The sequence below is a fragment of the Rhipicephalus sanguineus genome, chromosome 5 (genome assembly GCF_013339695.2).
Source record: "Rhipicephalus sanguineus isolate Rsan-2018 chromosome 5, BIME_Rsan_1.4, whole genome shotgun sequence".
Lineage (NCBI taxonomy): Eukaryota > Metazoa > Arthropoda > Arachnida > Ixodida > Ixodidae > Rhipicephalus > Rhipicephalus sanguineus.
The window spans coordinates 12135421-12157719 of record NC_051180.1 but is presented as its reverse complement, the minus strand read 5'-3'; positions in this window follow the sequence as shown (position 1 = coordinate 12157719).

Here is a 22299-nt window from a genome sequence, read left to right as displayed (position 1 = left end):
ATCGTGACACTACTCACATGTTGACATTAAGGTTCAACCGTTAATTTCGTTGCCTTTCTAACATGATAGAAATGACAATTTTAATTACGAGAGAAAACAAAAGAAGTTCCAAGCATGTTAATGTTATTTTGTTTCAAGCTTTCTTTCTATACGAACGCACATGGCTGAATCAGGTTCGGTCATCAGAGGATAGTCGTAGCGCGTGCACATCAAGACAGGCCGAAATAAGTTTGGTGATGTGCAAAAATAACTTTAAAAGCAGCAGAAAATTCATTAACGTGTCATTCACGACTGTGCCCTAAATTAATTAGATAGATAGATAGATAGATAGATAGATAGATAGATAGATAGATAGATAGATAGATAGATAGATAGATAGATAGATAGATAGATAGATAGATAGATAGATAGATAGATAGATAGATAGATAGATAGATAGATAGATAGATAGATAGATAGATAGATAGATAGATAGATAGATAGATAGATAGATAGATAGATAGATAGATAGATAGATAGATAGATAGATAGATAGATAGATAGATAGATAGATAGATAGATAGATAGATAGATAGATAGATAGATAGATAGATAGATAGATAGATAGATAGATAGATAGATAGATAGATAGATAGATAGATAGATAGATAGATAGATAGATAGATAGATAGATAGATAGATAGATAGATAGATAGATAGATAGATAGATAGATAGATAGATAGATAGATACTGTCAACTCGTCCGCAAAAAGGTTCCTGAATATTTAATTGGAATTTCATTCCATTACACCAAAGCGTAGGATCTGTATCGATAGAGTTAACGCATGCAACGCCATCCAAAATGCCTTAAACACAGCAGTCGCGCAAGCATATCAGTTAATGTACAGGTAGTTAGAGGAAACACGCCACGTACGGCCTCGAAGCCAAACTAAATTTACAATTAATCCCACGCGACGATCCACGACATACAGGAAAGACGTCATGACCTTGGACACGCGTCTTGCGAGCACGTGCTCTTTAAGGCGATTTGACCGGTGGGAATCTGCATGCGTAGTCACCGAACTGTTATGTGACATAGATGTAGTCAGCCCGCCGATGTACCGGCCGTATACGACCTCGCGTATCTGTCTCCCTCTTCCTTTGCAGCGATTTGAACAGCGATGTGAGCAGCGACTTGAACGTCGAAGTAGTGGCATAGTTATCTAAACCAACGCATAAACGGGACAGAGAAAGCACTATATATGGGGTGCGGAAAGTCAGTCCCACATATTTACATAATGGGGGGGGGGGGGGCTGCAACACGGGGGAGGGGGGCGCAATCTCAGCGCCATACATTGACATAATTGGGAGGGGGGCGCTGCGAGGAACCTTCGCCCCCCTGAAGGGGAACCCTGCGCACGCCTATGGTAGCGGGTACTTCGCCAATTTGCAAAAGGAAGAATTATGGCGTATATAATGGGCACTTAGCGACTGTACTTGCAGTAGGCATCCTTTATTCCTTTATTCATGAGATACCCCGCAGCGCCCGAAGGCGTTATAGCAGGGGGGTTACATCAATAAATGAGTCACATTTTCGTTCGCACACAAATACAACTTTGTTCATACATAAATAACTGAAATACGTCTTCGTTCACACAAAATACAAATTTGTTCCCACATAAATACATCATCGTTCAGGTTACAGCACGAGTTTACAGCATTGAATAAAATACATCTTCATTCCCACTATGTACTTGCTTTTCAGTTAGCATATTCCAATGTTTAATTGTTGTAGGAAAAAATGAATTGGCATACATGTTCGTTTTAGCTGAGTATTCCAGGATTTTACAATTATGATCAAAACGTTTTGAAATGTAATGAGGTTTGTGTAGGTAACATTGCAGGAGGATCGAAAGGTGGGCCAGTTGGTAATTCATTTTCTTCGTTCAGTGAACTGGGAGCGCTTCGTCCTTTGTGTCTTTTTCTGCGCTCCCAGTTCGCTGAACGAAGAAAATTGTGTAGGTAAATTTCTCTGCTAATTCCAGTTTTATTATAGTAAATCATATAAAGAAATTTTAATCTCTGTTTATGGCGGTGGTCAGAAAGACACTCCCATCCTAGCTCAGCCTTCATTGCAGTGCAGCTCTCCTCCTTCCGTACCGTCCCAAGACGAACCTGGCTGCACGATTTTGTATTTGCTCAAGAGCAGCAATGAAGGTTACCTCGGCGGGGTCCCACACGACACAACCGTATTCTAAGATAGGTCTGATATAAGTAGTGTACGCCACACGTTTTAAATTCACATGCGAACATCGCAGGTTTCTTTGAATGAAATTTAATGCCTTACCAGCTTTGGCTATGAGAGTGTCCACCTGCGGCCTCCATGAACATTCAGATGATAGTAGCACACCTAGGTACTTTATATGTACTATCTTGTTTCAACTGTACATTGTTCAGGTGGTACCGTGACTGAAATGGTTTTATCCTTTTAGTAAATGAAATATGTACACACTTTGTTATGTTCAAATTCATTTTCCATTTGGTACACCAGCCATGAATGAGTGATAAATCTTTCTGAAGTTCTAATGCATCATTGTGATCGGAAATTTTTTTTGCACACAACACAGTCATCCGCAAAGGACCGTATAGAAGATGAAATTCCTGCAGAGATATCATTAACATAAATTAAAAACAATAGCGTACCCAGAACGGAGCCCTGTGGTACCCCTGAGGTAACATCTGCGTATTCGGAGCATTTTCCATTCAGTACTACGGTTTGTCTTCTTTGAGAAAGGTAGCATTCAATCCACTTAAAAACAGTCTTATCAATGTTCAGGGTGGTAAGTTTAAACAGAAAGAGTGAATGTGACACCGTGTCAAAGGCTTTCCGAAAATCCAGGAACACACCGTCAACCTGTCCTACAGTATCAACGCCCGATATTACATCGTGATAAAATTCTACTAATTGTGTTGTGCAAGACAGCCCTCTGCGAAATCCATGTTGTTCGTTGATTAGTACCTTATGCTTGTTTAAATGATTTATTATTTCTTTATATAAAATATGTTCAAGTATTTTACACGGGATAGACGTAAGCGATATTGGTCTATAGTTACCAGCGTCTTTTTTGGAACCACCTTTATGTATCGGTACCACGTGCGGAATTTTCCAGTCATGTGGTAAGATACCTGTCGCTAAAGATCTTTCAAAAATTGCATAAAGGTACATAGAAATTGGCCCCGCGCAACGCTTGAGTACACGCGGAGAAATTCCATCTGGACCACTAGATTTACTCTCATCAACGTCCTTCAATAGTTTTTCAATTCCATTAACACTAAGCTCGACAGGAAGCATAGGCGAAATGTTCATAATAGTTGTATGATAATTACAGCTGTGTTTAGGTAAGATACCGAGTGGAAAAAGTTGTTTAGGCATGCAGCTTTATCTCCGTCATCCGTAATTGCTTTCCCATTATAATTTAACTCCTGTATTCTAAAGGAATCTGCGCCACACTGTTTTAAGTACTTCCAACACATTTTAGGATTTGATTTCATTTTGTTGCTCAGCTCAGTGAAATAATCATCTTTAGCTTTTTCTATCTTTAGTTTATATTCGTTGGTAATCGACTTCAGTTTTTCAAAGTGAGCAACTGATTTGCTTTTTTTTTTTTTTAATGCGCTAAATGCCCTCTTCCTTTTGTTGATAAGTTTTAATATGTGTGTTGTTACCCCTGGTTGCTTGTGCTTTTTTAGCCGTGAAGAATCAACCACTGGGGATATGTTTATTTGTTAATTCGGATAGTATATTCTTAATTTGTCCCACATATCATGCACATTGCCCTCCTCAAAAAGACACTCGAAAACAGGGAACGAATTACGAAGTTTTTTAGAAATTGCATCGTAGGCACCCTTCTCATAAAAGTAGATCCTTCTACTCGTAGGTAACCTCGCACACACTTTTTCCCTTCGGATACGAGCAACAACAGCAAGATGATCACTAATTCCTGGAATCACAGTGGCGTAAGTTACGAAATTTGGCGAGTTACAAAACAACAAGTCTAACACAGCGTCATTGCGAGTAGGGGTAGTAACGTACTGCGTCAAACCAAACGTGTCGACAATATTTTTCATCGCAAGGTTCATGCGCCCGCTTAAACTTATACACGAACCATTACCCCAAGATAAGCCAGGCAGATTAAAATCACCCACGAGAAATATCGTCTGAGCTGACGCTTCGGAAAGGATTTCATATAATGTGTGCATTATGCTAATATCTGAGCTCGGCGAGCGATAAACCACTCCGACCAAAAACTCGAAGCTATCAGGCAGGATTATCTTGCACCATACAGACTCCAGAGCGAACAAGCAAAAAGACGCCCCCACCTGGGCCTATCTTTGCGATAGACGACGTTATTTTGCGGAAACACCTCAGTATCAGCAATCGAGGGCTTTAACCAAGATTCTATTCCAAGGCTATGTCAGCGTTAACACTCTCAATTAAGCCCAAGAGCTCAGCAGCTTTATTAACTACGCTTCGGCAGTTCACGATGACTGCAACAAGTTCTTGACATCGGTATTTCTCCTTTTTTCTAGTTTGTGATTGCCTGCGTACTGGGACGACATCATCTTTTTCTTCATCCCACCTGAAAGCCCTGCCGTTAATGATCAGTTTGTCAGTTTGGCATTCTAGGATAGTTTGAAACGGCCGATGTTACGCGCGCAAACGTTCATTTCCTCGAGGCACGAGTGAAGACGGGGTACGCACGGCGCCCGATTGCGCTATCGCCTTCTACTCTTGAAGGCGGAGCTCGGGCGTCCTCCATTTTTTTTTTTCATTGCTTTTCTCTCTATTTCATTCTATAATCTCGCACAGATTGTTCAGTGCTTTACACCCTTACATGGCTTTGCGGATTAGACACGCCACGCCATATCCTCTCTTCACAGGAAGCTCCCTATAAGAGAAGACGTGGCAATTAGTCAGCACTGCATGCATACTCGTATGCACACAATACAGGACAATCAGCCAAATTTTAAATTGCGTTTTTGTCTTTTTACCTCTCTCGACTTCCTTTCCAATCCCTTATTTCCCCATCCCAGAGCAGGCTAGCATACCGGATAATATCTCGAATAGGCAGCGCACAAAAGGGCAACGAACACGAACACAAAAAGACGCAAACACACAGAGCTTGTGTTTGCGTCTTTTTGTGTTCGTGTTCGTTGCCCTTTTGTGCGCTGCCTATTCGAGAATCATGGCTCACCAACTAGCCCATCAGTACATTTTAAGCGGATAATATCGTCGGGTTAACCTCCTTGCCTTCCTCTCCTATTTCTCTCTCTCTCTCTGTAAGGAAGGGTGTTCCTTGTACAGTGGCCAGCTCATCCTGAAACCAGCCCGCGACCATCATAACATCATGGCCAGCACATGCATGTGTATGCGAAGAGGGAATAATGTACCGTCGACATAGTTGGATAGGAGAGGATAATGATCAGTAGTTGAAGCTTTCCTCCCCTGACGAGCAGGCTGTGTGTTCATTTTGCAACGCCCTTTAATAGCCCTTGAACAGCAACTGAAACGCGCACTACTGCCCATGACCCCATTTTCCTGCCTCTTACTTTATTTTCTTTTTTTTTTTTTTTCGAACAGCGCAAAATTCTACGCGTTCGGTCTGTGACAGCTATAACTGCCTCGTTTATAACTTGCAACTTCGTCGGCAGCGCGATCGCGGTCACTCTTTTCATGAAAAGTTCAGGGAATGTTTGAACAAATGGAAATTTTCCCATCGCTAAGAAAACTGCGACGACACGCGCAAACAGGATTCCTACCTCGCAAACGAGTTAAGTTCAGCCGCGTCTAATTGTCGCGTAATTATACATGCAAAATCGCCCTCATATAATCAGAAACACTGACACTGCAGCTAAGCGCTGCCTATGTTACAAACCCTGTAAGATTTGCACCGCTAAAAAAAATAAGGGACGCTTGAATATATCCATAATTATGAAACGACGCCACGAAGTTCGACATAATCACACAGGAACACACGAAACACAAGCGCAGATGTATTTAAGCGCAGATGTATTTCGTGTGTTCCTCCGTGATTTGGCGCGATTCGTGGCACCGTTTCATAAATACGAATCCACACCAATTCGCCCATTTAACACTGCAATATACCGAGCGACTTTTTTCAGACGATACAGAATATTTACAAGTCGCATGTGGCAGAGAGCACAACTGCAGCTGCTAAGGTCGACTACTCAAAGCGGCTGATGTCACTTGCGCGAGAAACCCATACACAAATTCGTTAATTAGCGAGAAACCACTAATCAACTGTGTAATTAATTGCTCTAGGGCACATACTCCAATTTACGAAATGTAGCCCATGGTTTCGAAAGGCGTATCCACTTTGAACGATTTCTCAGGGTGACACAAGTTTCGAGATATTAATTTCCAAAATGTGAAGCAAGAAACATGGGCGTTATAGTTAGTTTCGTGCTGCAGTGCATAAAACGGCGTTTCAGTGAAACAGTGACTGAAACAGCAGTTCATTTTTAACTCCAGTGTGACGGCGCATAGCACATATCGCAAGATCCGAGCCACCATCAAATTTCATTCCAAGTAGATGCGCCTTGCAAACTTAGCGGCTACAATCCGTCAGTGGCAATACGTATCACAAAGGAAATCATTAGAAAGATTAATTAGCATAGTCTAGTTGTTAACCAGTAACTTTTTTTTTTGCAGGTAACGTCCACCGCGTGGTATATTCAAGCTCAAGGACTACAATTATGCTATCAAAGGCGATCTTTAAATATTCTGTATTGTCTAAGAAAACACCCTACGTATAGCCAGAGTGCAGGTGGACGATACACAGTGGGTGCATTACGAACGAGAGCTATCAGCTAAGTAGCCAGAAAGCGGTTTTCCTTCAGCGCACACGTGCTGCTATGTTTCGAAGGGTCGGCAAAACAAAGCCGGACACCACTTCGCGCTGCCTTACCATGTGACCCAAGGCCGTTCGCATGACCAGGAAGTTCGCTTGTTCTTGCGCTCATCACCCACACTAACTGCAAAGGGAGGCAATATACGCAATAACAGGAATTTGAGCAATCGCGAAACCCTTAACGTCGAAGAACAAACTGCTAATGGGCGTTTACCAGCATCTGCCAAGATGCTTTACGGCGATGAATCAGCGGCCGTACTTTCTATTATGGCACGTGCAACTATAGAACGTGCTCACACCAGCGTCTGAAAAAATCCACGCACCTCCTCTGGGAGTTTTCTTTAGTGATGCGTAAGCGTAGAGTTTTACTTTCTAGGCTGACGCCGCAACGGCATGGCGTCTTTTATCGTCTTCGTCAGCGTCGGTCCTAAGGAAAGCGCACGCCGCGGCCTCCGAAACGCGAGTTTTGCATTATATTTTCGCTAAGTCTAAATTTCGCTGATGTGTAGAATGATGCACGTGGGCTTAACATGTTCTAGAGAGCCCTTTTGTTCCACTATCACGAAATTCAACGAAGCCATCATAGAAAGTCTCTTTTTACATTTGTTTTAAGGGGGAAGGGGGGTGGGGTGTACACAATGTCAGCTTGTCAGCGTGTACACAAGGTTGCCGTTTGAAGGGCGTCCTTGCCCATGTCTCATACATGGGTCATTTCTGAAGGGGATTTGGCCTCAGGGTTCGAAACAAATATCGATACATTTTTCCAGGACTAACAGAATCTGGACGCCAGTTCTTGTCTCACGGTTATGTTCTTTTTAACACATGGTGACCGCATGGGGAGCATCAAGAAAAAATACTTGAGGCCAATCATGGCCGAGTAACTCATAAACATACTTATATATATATATATATATATATATATATATATATATATATATATATATATATATATATATATATATATATATATATATATATATATATATTGTTGCGAATATATTTATAGCTTATTTACAGTGTAGGATAGTCCAGCAGTCAAGATGGCGGTTGTTTGCTTGCTTGCTTGTGCCCGTTTGTTGGCTCTTACCCACTACGGGGGATCGGCCATGAAACCGGCGGTTAATTTAATAATATTTTTTAAAGAATGAGGAATAAATCAATTGCCGCAGGAATAAACGAAATTTTAAGAATGACTAGTCGATATGGAATAAGGAGGAGAATAATACCACAATATGAGAAACAATTACCGAATGAATGAAAGGAATTCTGGAGTATCAAATTTTGTTAAGGAATAAGTTAGCAGGGAATTCTTCGTGTCTCACCGAGAAATTCGCATAGGGCTGAGCAGACGTTCCCGTTGCTGAAGCCAAGAGAAGACGCCCCAAGGGAAAGAATATTTTGAGAATTCAGATTAATTCTTAAGTTTCTGAATAAAATTTCGAAATGCTTTTTTCTATGCCTAATGAATCGACGGCAGGTAAGCAAGAAATGATCAATGTTTTCAGATTCCTGACAAAATAGCACATAGGAGATGGCACCAGACCAGACCTGTATAAATAAAAATTAAGTGGGGGTATCCGGCATCGCAATTTTGTAATAGCCACTTCCAGTCTTCGAGTGGGACACCATTTATTATTCCAGCCGAATGAAAGATGACCATATTCGGGAACTGGTAATTTCATACTTTTGACATCTGAGTTAGAGAATACTTCCGAAATCTCGAATCAGTAATAAAAGCTGTATCAGGTACAATGGACAAAATAGGACCACCCAGAGACCACCGCGCGAGAGTGTCTGCCATCTCGTTTATTAGTATGCCACAATGACCTGGGACCCATACCAATCGCACGGTATTCAAATTTTTTTGGGATTAAGGAAGTGAATGCATTTAGAACGGGAGACTCAGAAGCAGTAGAAGATAAAGATGTACATACTGTCAGCGAATCAGTAACTATAACAACTGATGACTCATGCACTGGTAGTTTTCGAAGGGCTAATATAATTGCGAGGAGCTCAGCTTCGAATATGGGAGTATAATCTGGGAGGCGCAAGGAGTACGACCATGATAAAGCCTCTGAAAATATGCCCACTCCCGCTTTCTCTTCGCGCATGGATGCATCAGTGGCAATTATGTTATTTATGCCCAATCGAAGTAAATGATCCTCTAACAATCCTATTAATATCTTGAAGGTAAAAGTTTGGCATTAGATGGGAAGATATCATCAAATTCAATTTTTGCTATGGTCGATGATTTATCGTTTGCTACGATGTCCCGTATGTTAACATTTAATGATTCTAGTTGGTCCTGTACGAACAAAACTTGTGGTTTATATATTCGAGACCAAGGCTCATTAAAAACGTTGACGATTCAGCTACGAATATAAACTGTACTCGACTTTGTGAGGACGCAAAAATTTTTAAATATGTTTTGACGGTGAGAATGCGGAATCTGCAAACTAGAGTGGGGATTCGGGCTTCTAGGTATAGAATACTGTTTGCTGTAAATTTTGGTACCCCTAGACAACTTCGAAGGGCCTCTCGCTCTATGAGAACCAGGGGATGAAACTTGTATGCAGGCCCCCCTGAGTATAGTATGCAACCAAACTCTAAAATTGGTCGAACATACATCCGATAAATCATAAGTAGCTTGTCTCTGCGTAGCCCAGAAGGGTGGTGACCAAGCTTACGTAACATCCCAACAGCGCGTGTTGCCTTACATTTGACGTGCTCAATGTGTTTGCGCCAGCTGAGTTTTTCATCATAAAAAACTCCTAAATATTTGACACAGTCATTTTGGGGAATTACTTCTTGGCGATACTGAAGGGAAATTCTAACTGGAGCATTCAATGGAAAAACAATCAAGGAACTTTTGCTAACGTTTAGAGTCATTCGAATTTGTTCAAACCAGAATTCTAAACTTCCCAAGTATGATTGTAATACTGCATACAGTGAATGAATATCACCTGCCGAAGCAAAAAATGCAATGTCGTCTGCATATACATAAACTGTAACGTTATTGTTCAAAGGAATTGAGCTTAATAGAATATTGAATAAAACAGGGGAAAGAACTGAACCTTGAGGGACCCCTCTAGATTGATCATATTTTGAGGATGATAAGCCACGTTGGGAACAATAAAATTTCCTACCGTTTAGGAACTCATACAACCAATTGATAATATATCCCGGAAAATTCAAGTTTTTTAAGGAATTGAGCAAGATGACATGTTCGACACTGTCGTACGCCTTAGCCAAATCTAGAGTGACTAATGCTGCCAATTGCCGCTTGTGGCGAGCAAGCTTAATACGTCCCTCTAAATCTACATGTGCATGCCATATGGAGTATCCAGGTCTAAATCCTATCTGACATGGGCTCAATAACGAGTTATCTGCAATAAATTAATGATTCTGATGTATAATACTCTTTCAATTAATTTAATTACATGCGAAGTTAATGCTATAGGTCTTATATTATCAATATGCATACCTGCTCCTTGTTTCTTAAGCAAGGGAATTATTTTTGCAAGTCTCCAGTCTGGAGGGATCCAACCATTTCTAAGTGAGTGATTTACAAGATTAAGAAGGTTCTGAGGAGACACATCAAATAATATTTTTAACATGCCTGACGTAATACCGTCAGGACCGGGGGTTGAATTCGGGAGTAACTGAACAGCATGCGCCAGTTCTTCTATGGTTACGTCAATGAAATCATTCACATCTAAAGGTTTTTGGAATTTTGTTTGTAATTGAGAGGCAAATCGCTGTTTTAGTCCCAATGCAATATCATCTAATAAATCAGCCAATTCTTTTGGGGTTGGAACAACTGATTCTACGTTAATAGGAGAAGGAATAGCCTTACGAGATCTAAGAAATCTAAAAAGAGCTTGTTTATTCTTGCTTTTAGATAGAAAAGTATAACGATTTTCGTCATGTTTAGCTTTAGCTTCGGAAACAATTCTCTTAAATTTAGCTTTGGCATATTTATAATTACTCCAATTAGTAGGATTCTGGTTAATTAAAAGTTTTTTCCATGCAGCCTTTCTGCGCCTGTACTCTCGATCACAATCAGAATTCCACCATGCACTTACAGACTTTCCATTTGTGGAAGGTTTCGTAAACTGTGATTTTTTCATAGTGCTTTTTAAAACAGAACACAAACTCATGGCTGTAATTTCATTTTCAGTGTTAGTCAGAGAGGATAGCGTTGACTGTAAGCTTTTTTTAAATTGTGAGTAATTTACAAAAGTGTGCGATTGACATTCCGTTGGGACCAAGGGGATATTAATGTCAATAACTACGGGACGGTGATCGCTGTTTGTTGCAGCATCAACCACAGCCCAAGAAGAGATAAAAAGGCTTGAGCTGGCGAATGATAAGTCTAAAACAGATCTCGTATTACATCGAATAAATGTAGCTACTTTAGAATTTAAACAAGTATAATTGTTTTTACTTATCCAATTCCACAATAATTTACCGGGAGAGTCTGTGCGGTAACCCCAAGAGACGTGATGCGAGTTAAAGTCTCCTGCAAAAAATGTGTTTGGTCTACAAAAGCTCTGAGTGATGTCAAGAATACCTTCATCTTGTACGCCAATCGGAAAGTAGCTGTTAACAATAGAAAGTGGAGCACAGCCTGGTATAGCTAATTCCAATACCAAAACTTCGTGTTCGCCCGATATTGACTGATAAGCAACTTTCGCTTTATGACAAAATTTTGCCAATATAAAACACGCTAATCCTCCACCTCTAGAGTTCCTGTCCAAACGAAAACATTTATAATTCTGTAAATGAAAATTATGATCCGATGACAGCCAAGTTTCTTGTAACAAAATTACGTGAGGGGACTGTTGGGAAATAAGGTATAGTAAATCTGTGGTAGCAGACAGTATAGACCGGCAGTTCCACTGAAGAACCTTAAGAAGACCTATTTTGATGATAGGCAAGCAGCCGCAAACTGCTTGATCCAAAATACTATCTTTTAAAAAATCATTCTTGTTCAAGGGTTCCTTCACACACTTTTTTGATTTAGAATTAGAAATCTGATTCTTGTTTGAGGGTGACCTATTGCGTTTAGGAAGTCTAGCATCCATATCCATATCCTGAATCTCTTATGAGCTAGACTCAGACAGACATTCTTGGTCAGTGCTTTGGGTATTAGAAGGTCGTTTATCCTTATGTCTGGCAGCATCTGATTGAAACGCAGAGGAAGAATGAATTACACTGAAAGGATTCTGCATACTTTTGGCTAACTGTTCCGAAAACCCATTCAACTGCATGGATATTACTTGTGCCAGAGTTTCTGATAAATTCAATAGGAGTTTTTCTAGGGACTTTTCCACTGCTTTTTCTACGATTGAAGTAATGGACTGTGCCACTGATGCATCCATAGCAAGAGGCTGACGGGCTGTAACTCCTGCATATCCTTGGGTCCTGCTCTGAACTTCAGCTAGAGCTTCTCTGCGCGAACATCGCCTTCTATCAATGACTTCGAGAACCTGCATTTCTTTAGCCCTAGCAGGACAATCGGGGTGGTCGGCCGGGCGATTAGTTTGGCACAGGCAGCATGTCTGGATATCAGATTTGCAGTCGTCAACACTATGTTCAGACCCACATATACGGCATCTGACATTAGAGCGACACCCGTTAGAGCTGTGACCATATCGCCAGCATTTGCTACATTGCAGAGGTCGTGGAGCAAGGGGTTCAACCCTGTAGATTAGGGGCCATGCCTTTATCTCTGATGGACGCGATGTTCCTGCAAATGTAGCGATAACTGTCTCGGTGGGAATCCGCACATTATTGGATTGCCTGTTACAGCGGTAGACTGACACTACCCCTGCATCTGCAAAAATATCCAAGATTTCCGCCGGCGTTAGACTAGCATCAACTCCACGGACTAGACCTTTGCAACAAGCAAGGTGGGGAGGAATGAAGCAGCTCACCGGATGATTGGCAAAAGAGGTACACTTTAGAAGGTCTTGGATACAGGCCTGGTCTGGTGAGCAGCAAAGAATACCGCCGCGACCAAACTGCCGGACCTCAGTAATCTGGAGAAAGTGAGGGGTCACCGTGCGAAGCTCGGTCTGGATGGCCTTGGGGTTCTTCATCCGAATAGCTCCACCATTCGTCGGCACCAAAGCAACGGGAACGCTGTTGATTCCGCTACGCAGAAAGAGCTCCAAGGGTACATCCTGAGAGGGAATAGATGCAGACCAGAGGGAAGCCCTCTGGCCTGGGGATGAGACCGACATCAAGAAAAACCTGAAGCTACAATGAAATGCGCGAAAAACTCAAAGCAGGCAATAACCACCCAAGAAATATTAAAATAACCGCCGGTTACAGAACCTATAAAGCCCCCGTAAGCGACTTCACCAACGTTAGAACGAGCCTGGACACGCTGGACCTACAACCTTCCTCAGCTTCTTGTCTTCTTACTTTCAGAACACCGACACGTCGTCTGCCTTTTCTTCGCACACCTCACCATAGTCATAGCTGCAACCCCGCTACATCGACCTCCGGCGGCGAAAGCGCCGACTCGGCGCTTGTTAGCAGGTGGTGGGCGAAAGGTACGGCTTCAGGCGAGCGACGTGGACGACGTTTGAAGACGTAGAGGGAACCTCAGTCACCTGGCGTAGCACACGGTAGGGGCCGGAGTACTTGGGCAGAAGCTTTTCGGCCAGGCCAACATGCCGAGACGGACACCACAGGAGAACGAGGTCACCCGGATTGAAGCGAACGTTCCGGTGGCAACTGTCGTATCTATTGACGATGTGCGCGACATGATTTTCACGTTATTCATGTCACGACCAGACAGTCATATTCGTCAAACCCTCTTACCCTACCATACCAATTTTGGTCAACACCAAGGTGATCACTAGAGGTGATCACTAGAACACCCAGATGTAGGCGGCTAGATAGATACCTGGATAAAAACGCTCAAAGTGCCTTGTGTTCGCTAAGAAATGCTTCGCCTGTAATATCAGGAAACATTGCTTGGCGTTTACTATCCGTACCGCCCACAGCGGTGTACCCACACCAGCAGTGCGGTAGCCACGATAGTGTGCACACGACCCGGAAGAACACCCTTGTCCCGACATCAAGGCGATTGAGCGTAACGTTGACGGTGCGTCTCCAACACATTAGAGAATTTTAGATTCAGCGTATTGGCGTAACTTGGGGAATCTTGGCGCAGGCTAACCCCCAAAACTGGCTAGCGTTCCGCTGTAATCCGGTATTAATTTCATCTCTCCGTATCTTCCCCCCGAAAGAGTAGGCCTAAGGCGTTGTTGTTTCTACTCGTTCGGTGGCAGTTGTCAGATTGCTTCCTCCACATTTCCTTTGCGTCATTGTATATTTGTCTACGTCGGCCCATCAAATAATAATACTAATTGGGTTACGCTGCACTCCCGGCTGATAGCGTACGCTAAGTATAGAATTACCCAGTAATGGAGCTCCTTAGGCACATTTTGTACATTAAAAAGAAAAAAGTGAGATTGCGCTTGTCGTTCCGATGCATAAGTTGGTGATAAAAAAAGAATTACAAACATCTGTCGCTGCTGCTTTCTCCTTCGTCAAAAGTTTTCGTAGTTGTCTTGAGTAAGCATCTGTCGTTTTTATTTCCAGAAAGGCAATTTGGACAGAGCCATTCAGTGTAAAAGCTCGTGATCTCAGAACCTAATTAGTTTGCAATACACTCAAACCTCATTATAACAGTCACATCTGCCACGAAAATAATTTCGTTATATCCGAGATCAAAATGGGAGCCGACAGATGGATATACGGGATAGGTTTGAAACAGGAGAAAGTGCCTCAGAGAAGGCTGGCCGACGTTTCGATAAGTGGACCTATCTTTGTCAAAGGCGCCTTGTCATCCCTGGCGTGTTAGTTTTAAAGGGTTAGTGTTGACGTCATATCCAGCGCTGGCGCTGTTGGTAATTTCTGCCTGGAAAGAAAAAAAGAAAAACTCGGAAGCGGCAGAGTGTAGCTCTTGCCACATCATTTCAAAAATGTTTGCAACGGCGATCGGGGCTTTCATCTCAGAGGTAAGAGATAGAGCACTGCACGGGCCGTAATTCTCGGCCCGGGCCCGGCCCGGGCCCGGGACTCGTTCAAGTTTACCCGCCCCGGCCCGGCCCGGCGACTCAAACAGAGACCCGGGCCCGACCCGAACCTGAGAAAAAGTTTGCATACCCGGCCCGGCCCACCCCACATCGGGCCCGAAACAGGCCCGAGCCAATATTCTAGGTGGTGTTGCCCGAAGATAGAATCGACCGCAAGGGCGTTCGAGCAGCAAATACCTACGCATGCTTGGCGCATGCTTCGCTCGCAAGTACAGTACTTTCTTGTAAAAAAGGGCTGGCTCACCGTAGAAACATTTGAGCTGACATACTGGATACGATGAACGTTTGTTCGGCAGTGGTATACTGTACCCAATTCTCTGGGAACGCAATAGGGATCGTCAAGAGCGTTTTGTAGCAGATATTGTAGAAAGAAAAGTGATTTGCAGCATGAGTCTTGTTTTGATAAGGAGCGCAATAAAAACAGAGGGGACAGAGAACAGAACGCTCTTTTCACTTTGTTTTTATTGCGCTCTCTATTGAAATTTAAATGGTCACGAAAGTGAAACAACGAATCGCCTTAGATTGATAAATTGTACTCTTCAAAATCTAATGTCGTTTGTTTCACCAGCAGAGATTCATTAATAAAGGAGAAAATCAAGGTCAATGTTTCATTTTTAAATTTTGGGCCAAAATCTCCACGCGTGACAACACAGATTTCAAAGCGTATTTTTCGCATTTTGGCGACTTTGGCTTATCGAAATTTCCTGAAGCTTCGTATGTTAAGTCTATGGCCCCCATCGGAAGACAATGCACTTCATTTTTACCGATTAGTAACTGCGCAGGATCCAGCAGACGCCGTCAAAATCTATGACGCGTTTGATGCGGGAATTTCAAGGTGGCGTCACCAGTCGTAATTTCGTTTTGCGTGTTTTCGCGATTCCCATGCGTCTTCTCGCGGCAGGCGTGGTGATTTTCGAATTGTTGAAGAGTAATTTGCTAATATGCCAGAAATCGTTTCTCCCTTTAGTGTCCTTCTAAAGCATGCAGTAACGACAAAGTGCACCCTTCTGGATGTGTAGCACATAATCTTCATCATAGTAGCACCTTGCCACATCAGGTGAAGTAGAGGGAAAAAGACGAATTGATTACATTTGTCATAGATACACTAACCTAGATAAAAATGATAACGAACCGCGCGCACCACGTGCACTTTGGAAATATTTATAAGAAGCCGAATGGAAAAAAAGCAACTATTTGTCATAGCATTTTTTTCATATATCAAACCACTGGTATTAATTTAAGTCTATAAGTTTTTGTCGCAAAGTTGGTAGTTTATTTGTTCTCATGTTATTGCACAAAAAATCTAATTCTAAAGAGATTCCACTATAAGCACACCATGCGCCGTTGCTTCACATGTCCTACCGCGCTAAAGTTTCTTGCACTGCTTGCGCTAGCCGCAGGGGCGCACATCTGCCTTGAGAAATTTGAAGGCGTCGGCAGTAGTAGTTCTTAACTTCCGCCACTGGAGCAAACTTGGGATGTCTTTTTGGACCTCTGCAGAATGAAAATAGCTGTCCAGCTGATCCCTTCATTTATCTCGTTCCCGAACGTTGTGACACTTTTCAATATAATCTATAAATACCTCTGAGGGCTTCTCCCTGCACTTTTCAGCAGTGTTTGTTATGTACGGCTTGCACAGGGCTCTTTTTTTTTTCGTATTTTAATGGTGTATGCATTCGTAACGATGTTAATAATAATAATATCTGGGGTTTAACGTCCCAAAACCACGATATGATTATGAGAGACACCGTAGTGGAGGGCTCCGGAAATTTCGACCACCTGGAGTTCTTTAACGTGCACCTAAATCTAAGTACACGGGCCTCAAACATTTGCGCCTCCATCGAAAATGCAGCCGCCGCGGCCGGGGATTCGATCCCGCGACGTAACGATGTTGCACCGGTAGGTGGCCTACGCTGGTAAGACTACACTACTAGGACTGGCAATAGGTGGACGGAGTGGTTGCCATCTATTTTCGGGGTTCATTCCAGTTTGGTAATAAAGGTGCGAATAAGGTTCTCGACGCTTACTCATTGGATGCATATGATTCGAGGTAAGGGTACTGTCACAAACGAGCGTGTTATAAAGCGCGCGCGCGGGCCGCTTTCAAACAGCTACGAGACAGAACGGCGCGAACCGCTCGCCCAGAAGCGCAAAGACGAAAAAACAAGCATCAAAAGACGCCGGCGCGCCGCATCCTCCTCACCCAATCGAGCCAGGCGCAGACGACGCGATCAAAACGCCCGGCAAATCCTGGATGGTTCTAGAAGGAAGGGGGGACGCATCCCGAGCGGTGCCGCCGCGATTCGAACCTACGAGAAAGCTCTGGCCCTTTCTCTAGCCTTAGCTGTACTGCACGCCGAGGAACCCTCCCGACGCTTCTAGAAACCGGGGGAGAAGGGATAAAAGCGTGCGGCGACGACCAGGAAGTAAGTCGGGTCAGTGAAGAAGTGAAAGTCGAGACAGTCAGCGAAGGAGTGAGCGAGTCAGTCAGCCCGGTGATGGTGAAGTTACGCTAAGTGTGGCTCCGGTAGCCAAAGAAGACGTGTTTATGATGGTGTGCGGTCAGTCGATTGTCGATCTGGAAGAATCCGATGACGACACCGTGTGAGCCGTGACAAGTCACGACGACGGTTGAGCTACGACGATCAACGCTGGAGCTGGCGTGAGTGTTTCCTTGAAGAGAAGCATTCGATTACCGTCCAAGTATTGTGGACTGGATACGTCATTATCTATTCAGGACTTTAACTGTCGTTGAATAGTTGTAATGCATGCGATTGCATTCGTAGCGTGTGATCTGTTTGTTTAGCTCCCGTTGTGTAAACACCATCTGAATTATATTGTGAAGTTGTAACTGGTACCAGCCGAGTGTGCATGTGTTTGTATTATTTGCATTGCCTTAACTGAGAATATGTTTCGTTTTCGTTTGTGTTGTCGACTCTCGGCTCTGACTCGGTCTTTGGACCACAACCGGCGTTCGCTGGCGCACCAAAGGACCGACTCTAAATTGTCCGCGCTTTCGTGGTGCGTTTTCGGAGGGCCGTGACGCCAGCCCTTAGAATCCGCCCGGCGATTGCCAGCCCGATTAACGGGACAAGTGACAGGTACATCCCCCGGCGTCGAATTCGTGATTCTTATTTCAAGCCAGATATTTCATCAAGCTAATATATTTTGCCTTTACACATGAATATATATGTTTATTGGACCTATGCTATTCCTGCACATTCCAACACTGTTCTGGAAGCATCATGTAGCTTTCGCACTGTAGTTGCAGGGTTCTCAAACACGCAGCCCGCGAACCTATCGCTAGCGGCCTGCGGCCCGCACAGACTGTCTTCGTCCAATTTTTTAATTTTTTTTCTTTATAAATACGTTCTTGAGCTACACAGGCACGACAGCTCTAAAGCATTTGTTTCGTGAGGCACCACCTGCAGCCACCATGCGTTGATACATAACCATGAAACAAAACTCTGTATTGCAGAGATCGGTATCGATATACTGGTGGAAACTTGTCGCCAAATGACCTTCAGAAAGGACCCATATATGAAATCTTAAATAAGCCTTTCAAATGGCAACGTTAGCTGACATCTGGTACAACCTATCCCCCCCCCCTTCTACTCCTACCTTCGTCACTGTCCTGGCCCTTGCGGAAGTAAATTTTCGTGAATGCGGCCCGTACGTTAGCTAAGGCGAGTTTGAGGCCCCTGATATAGCGGCACAAGACGAACGCTGACATGTTAACAATGTGGGCACACAAAGCAGGCTGTGCATGTCCATCTCGCGTCGCATGACCTCTGGGAGCCTAGATGCAGCCACGGAAAAAGCATGTCTTTATAGGAATTTTATGCAACGAGACTCCGCACAGTCTTTCGTTTAGTGGAGCGCTGGAACTTGCAAGAACGCTTCCCCGCCTTGGGACTCCGTGATCGCACTTGCGATGATAAGTTATAGCCATAAATTTATTATATTACATTTATCACTGCCATTACAGAATAATATTCAGGATATAAAATAATAACGAATGCAAATAAAGCACGGAATAGCGAGATGTTCGCTATATAAGCACGAGCTCTATATTTACTTTCAGCTCGCCCGTTTCAGACAAATCAAGTAGCTCCGTATGCAAGAAGCCAAAGAAGATCAGTACTTGTCGCTCATAAAACTTCTCAAAATAGCTCGTCCCACATATAAAAAAGAATCGTTTTACGCCCAACGCATGAGGAACACACTTGAAGGGACAAACACTAAAGAAAAAAAAACAATTCTTCTGTTATCATTAAATTACTCTTAAAATTCCATAATCACCACGCTCGCTGCGACAAGAGTCTTGGTAAGCGAGAAAACGCGCAAAAAAAAAAAATGCGGGTGCCGTCGCCACCTTGAAAATCGTGCAACAGACACCGTGACGTCATAGGTTCTGACGGCGTCTACTGGGATCTACGTACGAGTCCTAATCCGTAAAAATTAAGAACATTGACCTCTGAGAGGGCCATAGACTAAACATACCAAGTTTCAAGAAGTTTCGTTGAACCAATGTCCCCAAAATACGACCAATACGGTTTGAAATCCGTGACGTCACGCGCGGAGATTTCGGCGCGAGACTTAAAAATGGAACTTTGCCCTTGACTATCTCTTTATGATGGTGAAACTAACTACATTCGAGTTCTCAGAGTACACTTTATCAGTCTTAACCGATTTATTGTACCACTTTAGTGTCCCTTTGAGCAAAGTCCAAGTCCGGCCCGACACGAGCCCGCCACCTCAAACCCGGGCCCGGCCCTCAGCCCGGAGCTTCAGACCCGAGCCCGGCCCGGGCCCGCCGCGAAAACTACTTTACCCGGCCCGGCCCGGCCCACGGGCCGGGCCGGGCCCGGGTTTTCGGGTAGGCCCGAGCCCGCGCAGTGCTCTAGTAAGAGAAGCTGGGAAAAAAAAGAAAAAAAAGAAAAAAAAGGGGGAGGAAAAGCGGGGTGGGGGGGGGGGGGGGTGGCGGTCTAACAAAGCTGGAGCCATCAACGGCAATACGAAGAAAAAATGGGGGAGCTTGTAGGAAACTGGAAGGGTGCAGCGGGAGCAGCGCGGCGAGTCTAGCCACCACAAAGGGCCGCAGATGATGGGGAGGACAACTACAGTCCGGGAAAGCGGGCAGCGTGCGTTTAAATGTCCACATGTCGACTTTAAGTGATATTGAGGGGGGTGTCCGAAAGGAATAGGTGAAGTCATTGGCAGACATATGCACCACGTGTCGTCGAAAGCCACAGAAGTTGGGCCGCCGTCCAGTATTAAAAAAAAAATGGAAAGGAAAAGAAGGGAGTTGGGGGGGGGGGGGGAGGGGCATCGGAATAGGGCGCGGAGAACCTGCTGGGTAGGCGAGCGCTGTGACATTGCGGGGCAGGGGTGGTCGTAGAAGGGCGGAAAGGGGAGATGAAACCGTGGTTCAAAGGTTCTATAACCACGGTTTCATCTCCCCTTTCCGCCCTTCTACGACCGCCCCTGCCCCGCAATGTCACAGCGCTCGCCTACCCAGCAGGTTCTCCGCGCCCTATTCCGATGCCCTCCCCCCCCCCCCCCCCCAACTCCCTTCTTTTCCTTTCCATTTTTTTTTTTTTTAATACTGGACGGCGGCCCAACTTCTGTGGCTTTCGATGACACGTGGAGCATATGTCTGCCAATGACTTCACCTATTCCTTTCGGACACCCCCCTCAATATCACTTAAAGTCGACATGTGGACATTTAAACGCACGCTGCCCGCTTTCCCGGACTGTAGTTGTCCTCCCCATCATCTGCGGCCCTTTGTGGTGGCTAGACTCGCCGCGCTGCTCCCGCTGCACCCTTCCAGTTTCCTACAAGCTCCCCCATTTTTTCTTCGTATTGCCGTTGATGGCTCCAGCTTTGTTAGACCGCCACCCCCCCCCACCCCGCTTTTCATCCCCCCCTTTTTTTTCTTTTTTTTTCAGCTTCTCTTACCTCTGAGATGAAAGCCCCGATCGCCGTTGCAAACATTTTTTAAATGATGTGGCAAGAGCTACACTCTGCCGCTTCCGAGTTTTTTTTTCTTTCCAGGCAGAAATTACCAACAGCGCCAGCGCTGGATATGACGTCAACACTAACCCTTTAAAACTAACACGCCAGGGATGACAAGGCGCCTTTGACAAAGATAGGTCCACCTATCGAAACGTCGGCCAGCCTTCTCTGAGGCACTTTCTCCTGTTTCAAACTTCGTTATATCCGAAAATTCGTTATAAACGTTTATTTGTACCACTGTATCCATGACAAGACTATTCTTCATTTACATCATTATAACCGATAATTCGTTATAACCGTGTTCGTTATATCGAGGTCCGAGTGTAAAAATATTGATTTTTTTATAAGTACCTTTTCCTCTATGCACTCAGGAATTAATCTAACATGTGCATTTCGTCCTTGGTCTTTTTTTTTGCATTTTTTTTTTCGGCCACATCTATCCGACCACTGTTGCCACAGAGGAAACATTGGTAAGGGACAGCTGTCCTTGCCACATGGTCTACCACAGAACAAAATATTAAGGCTACACTTACTGGACTAACAGCATGCGCGTCTCAAGAATTATTGTTGTGTTCATTAGGCTGTGTTAAAATAACTATAGCTGACGTTCAAAGACAAACGGGTCGAGCAACTCTCAAACATGAGCAATTTGCTTCGCCGCCATATCGTATCAACAGCGAACATCCGCCTGCCGACCAGAACGAAGACTTGGAAAAAGTTTGCTGATCGATTATGAAGGCTACTGTAATACGGATTCTTTTTTTTTCCCAGCCGAACTGGGATCAAGACAATGGCGTAGATCGGAAAGGAGGTGTGTATCCACCCTCCGCCTGCCAAGTCTGAACAGCGCGACTGAACGCGGACAGAGTAGAACACGCGCACACACACACGCACAGCGCTGACTTTCAACTGGAAATGTTTATTTTCATATGTGTGTCAGCATGTCATCTTTGTCACTGTTCGACAAGGAAATGACATTTCTCGATCCGTCACCCTAGTTTGGTTGCAAAAGGTTGTGATTGTGGCAAAACATGTGCGTTTGGGTTCATGTTCCGCGTCTTGTTTCGTTTTCACCTGCTTGCGTACATATATATAGGCGTCACGTGCATATGAAAATAAACATTTCCAGTTGAAAGTCAGTGCTGTGTGTGTGTGTGCGCGTTCTAATCTGTCCACGTTCAGTCGCGCTGTTCAAACTTAAACTTAGCATGATAAACCAACTAGCCCACCAATGCACTTTGGCCCCCCTCCC